We start from the raw sequence: 16,558 nt of genomic DNA on the forward strand, positions 1-16,558 counted from the left end.
CTACAACCAACTGGCATAAGTCCAAGCCATAGCTTTCCGAAATTTCTTCTAGCCCTTGAACTATCACGCTGCCTACAGAATGCATCTTTCTTCTATCGGTGCTTTTCGAACCTTCCCCGACCCTTTTTCCGCAGTTGTTGAGCAAGCGGCAGTTTTTTGCCTGTGATGACAGGCTTTTGTTTTCGTTTTGCAGCTGAAGGCATTTTGCCTCAAAATCCTGAATGGACTTACGCAGTTCAGAAAGAGACCGTTCTGATACACCCTCCATTCGCTTCACTTCTTCTTGTAAAGCTTGAATAATGATGTCCTTGATACTGTTATTTGAATTTTGAACAGAACTTTCCTTATCGAAGGGAATTTTTACAAGCGCTCTTTTTTAAGGAACCCCTCTTTTGCTCGGCCATTAATTTTTCTGTACTGAGTATCTACCGAGGAGCAGAGGCTTCTAAATCTTGTCTCTACAGCAACCTTTAAACTCTCTGGGATGGACATGCCAAGTGGAATAAAAGATGTTATTGTCTCAAAATAAGATTTCTCCAAAACCGTTTTTTTGCTAAAGATTTTCAGAACTGTTTTATTTGTCAATGTAAATGAAATTGCACATTCAGAAATCTCGAAGCGCAAAGCTCCCGAACTCATTTTTAAGAAATTCTAAACAACACAAATTGAAATGCAAGAATCAATACTATATCTAGAAAAAAAACAAAGTTCCAAAACGTTTGCTGGCAACATATATGTGAAAGGCGGAAGGCTCACTATTTCTGTGGGTTAGGTTCTGCATGCAACAACCTTCGACACAAGGAACATTTGCAGACTTTCCACAAGATAGCCGTTTGGAAAGAGCTTGCAAGCTTTCTGTCGTGTCACAGCAGCCTTCACACGCACTGGGAACTCAATTGCCACTACACTGCCAAGTTTCGTTTCTCGAGTATGCCACCCAAAGGGAAGATTCAGCTTTGAAAAGTCTGACTCATTGCAAACAATCCAACCCCTTTCGAGCGGCCTTCCTTTCCTACTGAAAACCGATCTAAATATGTCCAGGTCTATGTTCACCTTGACAAGCCCGCTGGATCGACGGCTGTTGGAAAGTTTCTTTTGCACAGCGTAAATTAATTCCTCAGCAGCAGCTTCCAGTCGTTGTGGCGATGGCTTGCTTAGGTGCTTAAATTCCCGGAGACAGGCGCCGTTCAGATTTTTTCTTGGTTCAACGGAGCAATGCCACTTGGAATATCCTTTCCATTTTATAAGGTATCCCTTGCTCTGTAAAAAAAGATTGCATGGTGAAACATTTAGCGCAAGAAAACTCACACACGCCGAGGAACGACAAAACGAAGCACAAGTGAGCCAAAGAAAAGACAAAGGAAAGATATGTCACTACGAAATGAAGAGCCAATGAACTTGAATGGTAATTTATGCAAATGTTAACATATCCATTTGTGACGAAATGAGTGCCTTAGAGGACTTAAGTTACTGGGGATTGAAGGGTTTGCTCAAAATCTTGACCGCGTTATCTACCTTACTGAACTCAGGCTGCCCGCTTAGCGCGAAAAATATATTTATGAAAAATGCTTTGTCTCTGGTATCATCACTAAGTTTGGAAGTCGAGTGTTCAAAACTGGCGGTAGTAGTAGTAGTAGTAGAAAACATTTATTCATAGAAAGGTAGGATAAAGAGGCGGGAGAAAACAGATTTTGGGTGGAGTCCTTATTTCAGCACCCCAATGTCCACCGCAGTTGCTCTTGCTTGGGATATCAGGCTACGCTGGGTCACCAAATCGGAGCTGAGCAGGGCAGACTCCCACTGTTCCTCGGATTGATGTTTGTCTAGTTCGGGGGGCTTGCTACTGGAGCAGCCCCATGTTACATGGTATGTTGTTGGAATTCCGCCACACCAGGGCAGATTCCGTCGTATCTATCGGGAAACATGATATGGTATTTGTGTAGGTTTGGGAAGGTGTTCGTCTGTAGTTGTCGCCAGCCCCTCGCCTCTGCCGCCGTTAGCTTCGAGTGTGGTGGGGGATAGACTTGCCTTTGCGTTCGGAGAAGGAGGAGGCGTTCGCCGTACATAGAGGGAAGAGGGGTGACGTCGGGGAGGTTAGTCGCTCGGTTGGTGTATCTCGAGCTAGACTGTCCGCGGCCTCGTTTCCCTCAAGCCCCTCGTGCCCAGGAGCCCAAGTGATTTGGTGCTTGCATGTGGAATTTTTAACATGTGGGGTAGTCAGAATGGGAGCGATGGAGTGTGGAAGTCTGCCAGTGAGGAAGAGCCGACACGCCGACTGGGAGTCTGTAACAATTTTTAGTCCGTTTCGCGTGGTATCGCCGTGCTGGATGGCGAGACCGATTGCGGCCGTTTCTGCTACTGTGGGAGAGCAGTTGCGTAGAGAGGCGCTGGCGATTTCCTTGAGGTTGGTGTCCAAAACTACCGCCACCGCGTTCGTGGAATTGGGGTACATGGCTGCGTCGACGTATACAGCATTTCGTGCCTGTCGGTGTGTGCGGCGCAGGTAGTCCACTCGCGCCTTTCGTCGTCCCTTTTGTGAGTCCGAGTGAAAACTGGCGGTATACCAATTGCGGAGACATTTTGTTATAGGAAGTCTCCCTGACTGCCGCGCTTTGGGGCCTCCTACTGTGCAATTTTACCAATTTCTCTAACACATTTTAGTCAATGAAAACCTAAAAACCTAAAGAAATCGTGATCAAGACACCTCTTAAGTTTATATTCCTCGCAGCTTATTTATATGCAAGCTAACAACATTTTTTCAAACATCAATAAACAAATGCAAAAGAAAAAGGTTTGAATTTTTCTGGGCTCTCTTATACAGATAACAGCAGTAACACATACCAGGTGTTACAGAGAAGACTAAGTCATCATCAAAATTAAGCTTTCTCGGATTAGCTCAGCTAACAAAGCGAAAGTCGTCGGCGTTCATTGTGTTCATTGGTGTTGGCGTTGACAACTTTCTTGGTGATTTTGTGGAAAGGAAGGGCGCATATAACTGGCCACCTGTGTAAGTGGGCGCCTCAATAGCGCTTTGAGTTACGTGATGGTGGTGAGAGAAAGATGTGGGCTGCATGCATTAGCGCTGACAACGTTGTGGCAGACACGCGGCACTGCAGCAATAGGCCGCAGCCTGACCAACCTCTCGCGATCAGCCATTAATTCAAATGCCACCTGCCAGGGTGGCAGGTTGGGCGCACTGCTCATCCAGTGTGCGGAACGCACTCAACGCTACAGAAGCTAAGCCGCGTCTGCTTGCATGATACATCACAGCTCTCGCTCTCTAACAAGGTTCAGCAGTAGTTGAGCAACAGCTAATATTTTTTTATCCAGCTGATACTCGGCTAGATAACGTGGTCAGGCAGCAACCGCTGCACGGCTGTGGAGCCCCTGCGCACTAAGCTAAGACTAAGCTTGGCGGCGCGGCGAAGTCACTTGCTGGGTTGCTATGGCAGCGGCGCAGCAAGGACGTTCAAGATCAAGCGTGAGGTGACGGCGAAATCGCTCCGACGAAAGCAGGAAAAGCTTTCGCTTTTAAAATATGGATTTTGCGGCATAGTATACCAGTGCCCGCAAACTGTAGCGAACCGGTAGTACCCAGTAGTTAACCGGCAGTAAACCGGGATGAAGCTGGTTTACTAATTCTGATATTAACTTTTAACTATTAGTTAGGCGCCTAGTTGCAGTTAGAGGTAGGTTACTAATATCCGTATCCGTTTTTAGAATTTCGAAAACGCGATTACCCTCATCGCAGTGGCTCGACAAAATTTGGCTACACTGTAAAAAAATTCCGTACCTATAACGTAGACTATGTACGTTTTAAATACAGAACCACTTCTGCTTTCAATGAAACGTAGGGAATGACCGTATATTCAGTCCAGTATTGAAGGAAACGTCCGTGTTCTTCTGTAGTCGTTGCAGGGAAAAATACTAAACATTCAATTTAAGGGATCAAAACTTAACACGACAGGACGGTTGACCCCATCGACTATGTGTTGCACCAACCGCAGTAATAACTTGCTTAAAGGCAGCAAAAACAGAAGATGCTTATGATGTGACGCCACTTTTACACGATGAACTGCTGGCCCGCGGACTATAGGCATCACATGACGTCCGATTTTTTATTTCTCTGGTTTACTCTTAGCCAACAATGTCCGCAAACTAGCATGGCGAACGACCGTGAGCATGTCTAATGTGATTAACACAATGAAGAGCCGAGGAAGGGTGATAACGCATTACGTTGCTTCAAGGTTGAGTGATTGGTACAAATTGTGAGCAACGTTAAATAACAAAGGCCTTAATTTGCTATAATGTTAAAAGCTGACTTGATGAAAATATTTTTCGCTACATTGCTAGCTACATGATAGAGTAACATTTAATAAAAATGTTACTGCAACATTTGCTTTCTGTGAGAAATGCTGCGTAATGAGGTCAACTGTTAGAAAACATTTAGACACAGACAATGGTTGGACAACTTCTCCAAAGTGAAACTGAACACCAGCTGAAAGTACATTGCAAACATGATGAAAGTGCACAAGTTGAAAGCCGAATTTCCATCTGCTATTTGGTAAGGAAATAAACAATTGAGTAAACCAAAAGCATGGGCAAACAAATCTGTGAATGGAGTGCAATTAGCAGTTACATCTTTGCTACACAACCATTAATCAAAAACACCAACTCCTTCATGGATAACAAAAGCACCGACACAACAACATATTGCTCAATGCAATGTTTAATTTAGTAGGTACCTAATGCCGCCCATTCATGCCTGCTCTTCCTGCAGATAAATGAAACGCCACCAAAAAGCAGCGAGAAGCCATAATTGCTGCAGTGACAAGGAGGATGTGCACCATCGATGCTGTTCCCCCATCCTGAGTAGGAAATAATAGCAGTTTTTTCTGGAAATACTCTGAAAGCACGAATTTTCTATCCATCGTTTACTTAGCTTGCACTGACACGACCCATTGTGTACTCGGTACCTTTGACAAACAAGGGGCCAGCCGATAGGCACACAAGACTGTAGACCCTTGCTAACTTGCAAAAAATCAATGCACAGAAAGAAAAAGCTGACAAAAAAATGAGGAATTCCTTATTTGCACTTTTTATACAATACTAAGAATGTGGCTAAGATATGGCATGAACATTGTTTTTTTCTGTTCACTTACAAACTTTCCAGCATGTGCTAGCATATTACTGTGATGTAAATAATGAAGCATGCCAGCACTGTACAATATGCCGTAACACTTATGAAATACTCCCCTTCAAGGCTACCGCATGCCTCTTACATGCGGTAAAGTTTAAATCTGCCAAACTAGCTAGTCTGCAAGATGAGACGCCAAGCCTGTGACATCTGGCGATGTGTACCTCCCATGTAGTTAGAGTGATTGGAGATGCTCCTTTTTGATGGCATTTCAGTTGCTGGGTGTGGAAGGACCAGATATGAAGGGCAACAACTAGACACCAACTTTTTAAGCAACATCACAATAAGCAATGTGCCTTAGCTTTCCTTCTGTCCAAAAAGGAGTTTCATTTTCTATGTTCTGTGTTCACATAACTGCTTGCATGTGCAATTTTGGCTTGCTGGGAGGTGCTTTCCTCTGTTAAACTACAGTTTTAACTCTGGCCTCAGTCTTCTGCGCCTTCTTAATTTTTTGCTAGCGTTCACCTTAAGTCGCGTACAAACTCCCGCAGATCTCCACTTTTCTACGTTGCCAGCTGTCACATCTTCTCTGCCTTCGTCATGTCCACCACTGCATCCAATGCCTTCAAGTCTGCTGTGTATAATCACTTTAATAATTCTGCCTACACATGTATTTATTGTAGTCGCTCTCCTCTCTTCGATGCCAATTGGCCCTGAGAGTAAATAAGTGAAATGGTAGTCTAATCTAGGTCTGAGCAATCACACATTATGTTGAGCTTATTTTACCACGTTGGCCAGTAGAGAGTGGAAAGAAAAAAGCTGCTAAGTGGAGCTCGACATGCCTCTCGACCCCTACACTGGAAAGCAGCAGACACCAAGGCATACGTAATCACTAACGACAACAGAAAATGACAAGTGTGAAGTAACTCAGTAACGTTCGTCGCATTTACCACAGTGCATACTCGCTGCTCAGTAATTTATTACCTCATTGGACATTCTTCAGAGTGTACAATTATGTGTTTTGTTTGAACATGGCACCACAGTACAATGACAATCATTAACCTTGTGCCAACACAACATAAAATAAACTTCTGCCCAGTAAATGCATTGCTTACAGTGCCACCACGGCACCTGTTTAGAAAATAAGCTCAAAATATTAGTGACATTAAATTTAAGCAGACGGTAATTCCCCCACCCCCTCCCTAAAAAATGAAAAAGGGTGCTCTTCCGACGGTACGTTTGTACGCTGTAATATTTGCGAGTCCAACTACGTGTGAAATTCAGATATAAATAATTAACGCCAAAGCATTCGGTTGAATGCGAGGCGCCAGGGCGCGGGCAAACAGTAATCGTCTTCAGGTATCCACTGGTGCCACGCCCTGAGGGCCACTGCTCCGCGAATACCATTCGTGGCCACGTTCACATCCAACAAGCTTGTCACAAGCATCACACAGGTGATGATGCAGCAGCAGTTCATCATTGCTGTTGGCCAGTGCTGGATTTTTTGGCGTGGTAAACGGAATCATCCACCGAAACGCGCGTCGACTGTTACTCGCCAGATTCTTGCAGTCCCACGAGGGAGAGCAGCTTTTCCGTCGGCTTCAAGTCTCCTCTTTCGTGCAGGGCCACTGGCATTGTAACGCACATTCTCCATGATCGTTTTACTACGCACCGATGCCGCACGGGACAGCGAGCTGTTGTATGTACACTCCAATGCAGCGTTCCGGCCACACACATACACACGCACATACTAAAGACACACAACGCGCAGGACGCACGCAGCGAACACGGAAGAACAAAAACCCATTCCATAGCGCCTGTTCATTCAACTCCACACTGCGCTAACTGCGCACATGTTTCCGACTGCGGGCTCGGCTAGCGCTTCGACTTCGCCATGGCTAGCCATGGCCAAGCTGCGCTGCCGCTGGTGGTAATAACGTTCATGCAACGAAAAGAAAAAACAATATATCAAACAATTCAGGTTGTCAGCTAAAAAAGCTACCGTAAAATTAAATACATCTTATATGTTTTTGCCGTTGTGCGCCTTTGCGACATCAGCGACATGAGCTTGAGCGCGAATACGCGAATGGCGCTATGAATTTCCCGTGTAGCTCCGTAAATTGCAAATGGCGTGGCGGCGCCGCTAACTTTTAGACATGCTTGCAGAGGTAGTCGGTGCGAACAGTTGGAAGTTCCATCGACTGGAATTGCTCAAGGAAAGTCAGCGGCACTGCATTTTTATTGTTTCTGTGCATTGCGAGTGACTTTGGCGGCAGCCACTCGGCAACGTCTCCGGTTTGGCGAAATTGTGAGAAGGTGAGCCTTTTGTTCTCAAATTTTGAAAGCGGTTTTTTGTTTGTATTGTAACCCTGCGTCTCGTCACATGTTATGTTCACGATAACATCAGTACAACGTGCATGCGCTTTCTGTCTCTATTTAGAGTAATATTGGTCGATCAGCGTAAACGTTTGGATTCAATTAAGCACGAACTGTCCATGTTGGTACTGCGTGTCGGATGTGTTTTGAGATGATTCTGAGCGGGAGATGGTGTTCTGATAATTTGTGTACTACCAGATATAGTCTAGAGATTTGAAACCATTTATCACACTGAAACAAAGTTGGAAAACTGTTTTGTGTTCATGCATCTGCTGTCCTTAAACTTGACTTTTCGGCAATCATTCGCATGGCTTCTTTGGATCTGGAAAATTGACTACTGTTGCTAGGGGTGCCTGGTAGCAGAGCTCCTGGGGACGCCCAGTGGGTCATTTGTTTGTCCAAGTGCCCAGTACCAAAGGTACCATTCCTGACATTTTTTCCCAGTCCGTTAACCTCATATTTCTTGCAAAGATTACAGTATGTAATCAGGTAGTAAAAAAATTGGTAACTTCTGCATATTTCAGAACAGTTCAGAGAAATGCACATGCAGCATCTGTATTCTCTCGGTAGAATTTCTGAGACCTGGATTCATTTCTTCTAGGACTGTGGCAAGCAGTAGGTCAACTGTACATAAATTTATTTTCCTCTGGTGCAAAGTAAAGAGTGCAAACGTCATAAGACAAATCTCTAGTCTGTTTCATTCTCACTGCATTTGGCCAAAGCATAATATGAAATGCTGTATGTTTTATGCCCTAGCTTCCTTTACTTTGAGCAGTAGATATTGACAGTGAATAGCAAGGCAACTCCACTCGCTGACGGTTTTGCCTTCGGCAGCAAAATAGGAAATACCTTACTCCATGTGTTATCTCGACAGACTCAAAACTGTGATGGACAGCTGCGTCCACAGCTGCTATCACCTCCCAAGTGCATGCGCTCGTAAGACACATAATAACTCTGGATTGCCATTTACATAGCCTTGCTCATTGCAGTTGCCGATAAACACCTCATAAGTGGTACTATTATGCACTCTTTTCTTTGGCACTATCTATGAGCTTCTGTTCTCGCACTTTCTAGAAATAATGCATGCAGTTTTGAAGTGCGAAAAGGGAATTTACGTGTAACTATATTGTCATGTCAGTATGTTACAGCCAAATTGTACATTGATGTCAGTGCTGGTGGTTTCTTTTCATTATTTTAGGAGAATGTTATAATTTTACCTATAGCAAATAATAGCCCTCACTAATTAGCTGATTTTGTCATGTCCAGTATTTTGATATGCTAAGCCACCAAAGCATGATTCAGAATGTTGTCAGAACTAAAGGCACTGAGTCTTTCGTGTCAGTAAAAAATGTGCTTTATACCCCTGTCACATGGCATTCCTCGAAGGCCTTTCCTGCAAAGGCACCATTTTTCACCAAAGGAGCGAAAGCTTAAAGGAGCAGCGATGCAGCTACACGGTGCAGCCCAAAGGTGAATGTCGTTCAGGCTTAGCACCCGCTGCTATAGTCGAGGTGGCTGAAGAGAGTGTTCTAAAATTAAAGTGGTGTATTCTGTTCATTCGTTGAGCTTTGACAATTTTTTTATTCTGATTGCTTCCTTAAAAGTACTGCAACAGCTACTCTCATCAGCAGGAGCAGGTTTTGTACTTGTATTGCCTTGGCCACCATGGGCGCTCGGTGTTGCCGCAACACTTTCACTGTCTTGAAATTTGAACATAAAACATAAACACCCGTACAAAACCCAAAGCCAGACACACCTTTCGTATTTGAAAAAAATGTTTTCAAACATTATTAGCTTATCTATTTTTTTATTGCTTTTACTTTTTGACTTTGGTTGGTACTGCGATCACAGCTTCTCGAATGCGCGTCTTCGGGCTCCGAAGGTCTCGGTTGAGCGCCTTCGCCTCCAAGGCCCTTAGCGACAAAGGCGCAACATTTGTACCGGGTAGCTGCACTCCTTACGCCTTTGGATATGATTCTCAAAGGCCTTTGCGGTGCCCGTGTGACAGGGGTATTAGTGTGGTATGGCTGCTTGAACACCTGTCCCTGGTATCTCACAAACTGAATAAGGAAGGCAAAAGCCTCAGGGTGCTTGCCGACGTTTCTACAAGAGGACTTGTCTTTGTCTGGCAAAGTGTTCATCATTGGTGGGGTTTAAATAAGGTTTTCACTTCGAGGCGAAAGGCCTGTTGTGTGGGACGAGGGTGCGATATGGGAAGGGCGTTACGATGGGGAGCGTGAACCTTGACCAGGCATGATAGCTGCTAAAGAAGATTAACCGGTTGACCTGCAAAACTGTGAAAACAAAAAAGCCCAATTCAGTAGAAACGAATCTCGGGGTATGGAGTGTGGGTAGTGGGCTTGAATGGCTTTATGTCCAGCCGCAACAGGTGGCTTGGTATGGCTGGCTGCCTTTTCCTGAAAAACTAGGATAAAGGAATTAAGCAGCATGGCAGAATAAAATACCAGGGGGGGGGGCAAAATAATTTGCAGGAAAAAGAGAAAATGAGGGCAGGTTCGGACAAAAGGCAAAAAGAAGGGGGAGGAGTATGGCAGCCAAGGTTCCGAGAAGTGATGTCAGGAGGTGCAGGGCGTAAGGTTAAAGTATAACGATAAATTAAAGAAAGCAGGAAAGGAGGGGGAAATTATGGGTTGGGAAACCTCTGACCATGTGCAAGGCCTTTTCAAATAATTATGCCAATTCCGGAATGTACAGAGCTGGCCACATTTAGTGCAAACATGTGAGCGCATGGCTGCACTCTTTAGAGGTCCACTGTGTGTGGCGCAGCCACTCATCGCTGCAAAATGGCGCAAGAGGAGATGCACCTGGATGTGGTGCTTCGTGTCATGTTACACTTCGATGTGTGGCAATGTCAGACACAGTGGCCCAAAGAGCACAGCCATGTGCTCGCGTGTTCGCACTAAGAGTGGACAACCCTGCACTTGATTCTAAGTTTCCTCTGTATATGCTGACCCCAGACGAAAACAAGTTGTCTTGTCGAAACGGCAAGCACTCTGAGATTTTTCCTTCCCATGTTCACTTTATGAGTGTCAAGAAACCATCTGCCTACTCTCTCTGTACCATGCACTCCACATCTTGTACAGTTATCTTTGTATGTATACACCAGTGATAAATCATGAAGGAAATCAAGGGATTTGTATTTGTATTGCTCAACACTTACTTTAAAGCTATATATATGAGGGTATAGTTGAAAATGCGCTACGGGGGCTTGGTTGTGTGTCGTGACTGGTTTCTCTTTATCAGGGCTACTTGACAGCCACCATGAAATGTAGGCTTTTGAAAAGTCATTCCTCAAATAAAAGAGCGTTTCCACTGTTACAATGGAAATGTTATTTGCTAAAAATTTCAATCATTGCAGTTCAGGGATTGATATTTTTCAAAACACTAACGGGAAGTTCAAAACCTGCAGAAGGAACTATGTAACTTCTTTCCTGCCTTAAAAACCCAGTACTTATTTGCCAGTTTCAGCAAGCAGAGGTCTCTTTCATGGCACATACTTTCCACTACCTTGCATGAAAATTGTGCAGTACAGGCCCACCATAAAACTAGGGGCATAGTATACTGCTTGTATGCAACTACTTTGGCGTTAGAGCATGCATAGCATGGTCTTAAAGTTATTCTTTTCATTTGCAACTGGTTCATAAAAGGCCTATTCTGGCAAAAGGCGTTTAGCAAAATTATCTTCCTCTGAATGCTTCTAAGGATAACTTTAGTTCATTCAGGAAAATATATATTGACAATATCTCTTAAAGGCATGATTGTTCATATTAGCTCTTGTTACCTCACAGTATTTAGTTTTGTGCCTCCAGCATCACTGACTTGCATCATATGTTAAATAGAGTAGTAAAAAGCTCGCTGTTAGTTCAAACCACAACTCATGACGGGGCTGTGCACTTTTTGTTCTGTTACATGAAATATACTTATGTATGAAACAATTTCTTTCAGCTGCACCTCACATGATTCAAATTCCACCAGAAGAAAAGCTGCAACACAACATTGCTCACTAGCTGTTGCTTTCCCAGCACATAACATGCCATAACAGCACATAGCAGGTAAGATGTGAACAAAAACAGTGCATGTGTATGTTCCACACATGCATTTTGTGTACTACCAACACTATGATATGATTAACTATGTCATCTAAGAGAGAGCACACAAATAATTTTTGTATATATTGCAGCATGGTTATTTCAAGTTTTAAACTGGCCATTGAAACGACCCATTGTATCACCGCTGGTTACCCGGTGGCACTGGGGATCGAACTCCGCACCTCCTGCTTGCGAGGCAGATGCTCGGACCACTAGGCCACTCCTGCGGTCCCCCCACTGATGTTGCTTACACCAGGTGCTGTTAAAGCCCCGGTATGTATGTTAAATGCATTTTAGAAAACCATTCACTTCCAAAGTACCATTTCATCTTTATAGCAAAACCACAGTTCGCCTAGCTAGACAAACCTGCTGCATACAAGCCAGCAGAAGGGTTGCACGTACATGCTTCGTTAGGAAAACATAAAAATCAAGCAGAGCCTGCCCTTCATGGTGCATTATACCCTGATTTTGAGCAATGATCAAGATAGGCAGATGGTCATTTCATTGAACACTTGCATGATACATTTGTAGAATTGAAAAGACAAGTACTATTGCAAAATCTTCAAACAGTGTTTATTCTCAGAGAAAACATATCATGAAAAAAGTGTTGGATTAGTTATGGTGCACCTTGTATGGGGAAAGGGGCTCCCACTTTGTGAAAGGCTTAATTTTGGAATAACGACAGCGTTTAGACTAGTTGGGTTACCATGTTTAGATAGTGGATGTGCTCAAAAAGATACTGGAAGTAAGCACACTGTGAGGAAATCTTTCTGTATCCTTGTCTTTTTGAGCGCTTTCACGATCTAAACTTAATTTTGCAAGAGAGCAAGGAAAACAAATATTTAAATTCTGATAATTAAGGATAAAAGATCATGTTTCATTGTGTTGCTTAAAGTGTACATTGTATCGCTATTGATGTATTGCAGCACTTCTGTCGTGGCCTTGCATTGCAGCCTCTTGACTTTTGTTTATATAATAGGCAGTCCTTTTTTTCATTCGATTGCAACACTTTAGGAGTTACTAGAGTTGCGTGGTAGCGAACTCTCAGATTAACGGTTTGCATTATTACGCCAGCATAACTTGCTAAGTGTTTCACTGCAGTCTTGTTACTAGAACAGCCTCTTGAAAGTATTCAGCCTGGTGGTCATTGAGGGTTACTGTTCACATATCAAAATGCCGGATCAGCTGTATACTCTTTAAAGCTACCAGAACTATGGTACATTTCATGACATGCTGGCTGAAGAGTGCTGGAGCACCAGACTGGGGATTTGGATGAAAGAATTTTCAAATGTGTGCTCGGTATCACGCTGTTTTGTTCCAGTTGTGGAGAGGTTTTCTTTTCATATTTGTTGTGTCAAACATTTAAATTTTGGGCAATATGTTGTTGCCTTTATCTTTTGTTGTCTTTGTTGTTGATGTTTAGTATTTTTGGCACAAGCACTCCACTCTATTACTTTTCAGTATAATTTAAAATTTGTAGGGCACGTCATGAAGAATAAAACTTCTACTTGAATAATCTGCATGTGTTTATGTTCTCATTCTTGATATAAAAACTTAGTTGAGACAGCTTGTATTTTAGCTCTGGCTAGAATTTTAAGGAGAGCCTCAGTAACATAATCACATGACCAACACAAACTCAGTATTATTGTTTGTGCAATGAAAAACAGTTTTAAAATAGTTATTAACAGCTGTCAGTGTAGGACTGGCCTAAAATGTTTTGTGCTCTATGTAGCTCTTCTCTGAGGCAGGATTAATTCATCTGCACCTGCAGCCTGATACCGCCAAGATACCAATTCTTGGGTGAACTTATGATTTTTTTTTCACTGAGCAAACTTGCATCATCTTGAAGCATGGAACTTGAGCTGATTCTTAACAGCTCTAGTGTAGCGAATTTCATTATCCTCATTGCTTAGTTTACATTCACCTCAGGACAATGGCCTTTTCCAGTTTAATTATCTGTGTCTTGCACCAGCTACATGCCACACTATCAGATATCACCTAATCTTATCTAGTGAGCTTATAATCAGCTATCTCCTGCTATATTTTCCTTAGGGTGAAATTCATTTTGTTGCGATACAATGCACAAGCTGTTTCCTGGCGTGGTGCTCAGCTTATCTGGAATGAAATGCTTGGGAAATGGGTCTCTGATTTCACCTTGAGTAGAAGAAATTAACTTGTGCTAAGGCACTCTTTGGCCACAGATGCCCTTGTGCCATTAAAATCCATCAAATTCATTCTGTTGCCCTAAGATACTATTGGTGATTCATTCTCTGCACTGTATGCCCTGGCCAGATCCATTTTCTTCTTTTAATTTCTGCCAGAATATTAACAACTTCCTTGTTCATCCCTGTTATGGTTTCACTCGGTCAGTTGTTCTATTAATAATTATAATCACTTTATTGAAAACATATTTTGGGCTAAATGACATCAAGTTTGCCACTCTGCACAATGATATATATGTTTGGTCTTGTATGTCTTTACTTGTGTGGTAATGTTTATTTTGTGCTCACTGTCAAACAACCTTATTTGCCTATGATATCCTAAGCCCTTCTATACCTATTTTCGTTCCCCCTGGCTCTTTCTCTTTTCAGTCATTCCTCCTCTTTCCTTTACACCGGCCATTGGTCACAAGGCTGCTGTGGGAACGACAGTCAGCACTGGGCCCTTTTTTGTTCATGGAACCTGCACTGCTACTATTAACACTAATAGTACGTTATCAGTATTTTTGTGATACTGCATTTATTGTTATTTATGAAGTAGTTTGCTAAGGCAATGGTAGCAGTGTTGGATATTGCAATATATTATGCATATATCTCACTTGCAATATATCAGTGTGTTCACTATTACACTACCCTCTATTTCTTTCAGTTCAGTTATTTGGCGATAGATATATTGTGCTGCTTTCCTAGTTTAGTCCACTCAAACTAAAACTTTGCTCTTTGTGTCACAGGTAGAATCTACAATGATTGCTGCTCTGTGTCTTGTAAGCAGGAGGCAGTGTTCAATGGAGCCATGAACGTTCCTTGGAATTGAAAAGCCTTTGCCGTATTATGCGCTGAACCACGAGTGTGAAGAGGAAAATGTCATGCCTTGGATTTCTGCAGAGGTGAGCCATGGCGGTGAATCCACCAGCGCGAAAGACAGGGATGAGAAAGGAGACAAGACAGGTGCTGACTCGCGACTAAAGTTTATTGGCGTGAACAGGGAATATATAAAAAGCCAAGCAATACCATAAACCATGTAGTTACAGATAAGCATACAGGACAACATGAGTCAAAATTCGCCCTCAACATTTCCCTGATCGAGGTAGTCCAACTCATTGTGTGTTAACACGATAGACAAAACACACATTCTTCACGGAGTCATAAGATGTGTCTAGCCTCGATAATCTCCCATTTAATCTCTCTGAATTTTCTGCCAAAATGCGTGTTGCCAAAAGGAAAGGGTAGCAGACTTCACATCCCGTGCAGTGTACAGCAGAGTTACCCCAACCACCTAGCCAAGCCCCTACCCTCTTGTGTTCCTGTAGTCTTACATTCATACACTTTCCAGTTGCACCTACGTAAACCAGAGTACAAGACAATAATATTTGATACCACATTCATTATACAAGGTACATGTACAATTCACTCTACACGCGTACTTTTCTCGAGCCACATTCACAGAATTATTCTTAAAATTTTACACGCTTTAGACAACGTATTAGGGGCCGAGAAAGCCACTTTTACATCATACCTTCTGGCCACATTTTTCAAATTGTGCGACAATTTATGTACATACGGTAACACAACTGGTCTTTTGGCATCTCGCTGGCTGGCCTCAGCCTGATTGTGCCGGTCACCGCAAAACTGTCTCAGCTTCTTTAACAATTTATCATATGCTCTTGCAGTAACAAGGTTTGGAAATCCTGCGTTCGTTAATTTTAAAATCTGCTCTTGGAAACTAGTCGTCATGCTGTGAAAGCATAATTTCATCAATTCTGAGCCCGCGCTAGAAAGTGCAATGCTATCTTTCACTAGCTTGGAATGGTCGACATGTAGCCAGGTAGCAGCTTAACACTCGCCAGCACACATAAAGTGTGCTGAACATCAAGGTAAGGTCCAGAAACCACAGCTCTTTCCTTAGGACATTTGCTCCAAGGTAAACCTGAGATAAAGGCCTTGCTCCTTAAACAACTTGAGAAGATGTACAGGTCCCGAACTATCACAACCTTTATAAAAGACCAGAAAATCATCGACATAGCAAAAGATTTTTTCCCCCAGCCCATGCACATTCTGGACAAATATTCTATCCGCCCTACTCAAGAAAATATTGCTTTGCACAAGATCAACCATTGAACCACTACATATTCGAGACTTTAGAACACATACCGCACTGCGCAACTCTACAAACATGCTCTTCAAATAAATGCTATTTAATAACATGCTCTTCAGATAAATTTCAGAAAAGGATTCATGCGAAATTATCTCTGGTTATTTGCAAAAGCATCTGTCTACTTCGCATCTTGAAGATCCATTTCTTGTACTCAATTCGCAGTGTGGTTGAGTATCTTAAGAATGACAATCCAGCGGAATGTCTTGTGATTAGTGTCGATGTAGAACTATTTTATTCTATCCCGTATGAAGATCTTGTGAAAAGCTTATGAATGTGTATATCGGAGCACAACGATGAGCTTGTGTTTAGGAACGGTGTGTAACATAAGTCTTTTTTGGCACTTGCCTCCTTTTATTTGAAGTGAAGAGCATGTTTGTGGAGTATGGCAGTGCGGCATATGTTCAAAAGTCTGCTAAATGTATCGATTCGAAGGTTGCCCCTGTGCTAAGCAATATTCTCTTAAGGAGGGTGGAAGGAATGATTGCCAAGAAATTGCATGGGCTGGGGGAAATCTTTCGCTACGTCTATGATTTTCTGGTCTTTTACAAAGGTTGTGATAGTG

General features: G+C 42.9%; 1 long non-coding RNA gene across 1 annotated transcript; it reads left to right on the top strand.

Moving 5' to 3' along the window:
- The first annotated feature begins 7,295 nt into the window (after window positions 1-7,295).
- LOC144103646 (uncharacterized) lies at window positions 7,296-14,633 on the top strand. Its single transcript, XR_013308313.1, has 6 exons — window positions 7,296-7,453; window positions 7,861-7,931; window positions 11,480-11,586; window positions 11,715-11,895; window positions 14,214-14,330; window positions 14,573-14,633. It is a non-coding gene; the product is annotated as an uncharacterized LOC144103646 (long non-coding RNA).
- The last annotated feature ends 1,925 nt before the right edge of the window (window positions 14,634-16,558 follow it).

Source organism: Amblyomma americanum, chromosome 1, assembly GCF_052857255.1.
Source record: "Amblyomma americanum isolate KBUSLIRL-KWMA chromosome 1, ASM5285725v1, whole genome shotgun sequence".
Classification (NCBI taxonomy): domain Eukaryota; kingdom Metazoa; phylum Arthropoda; class Arachnida; order Ixodida; family Ixodidae; genus Amblyomma; species Amblyomma americanum.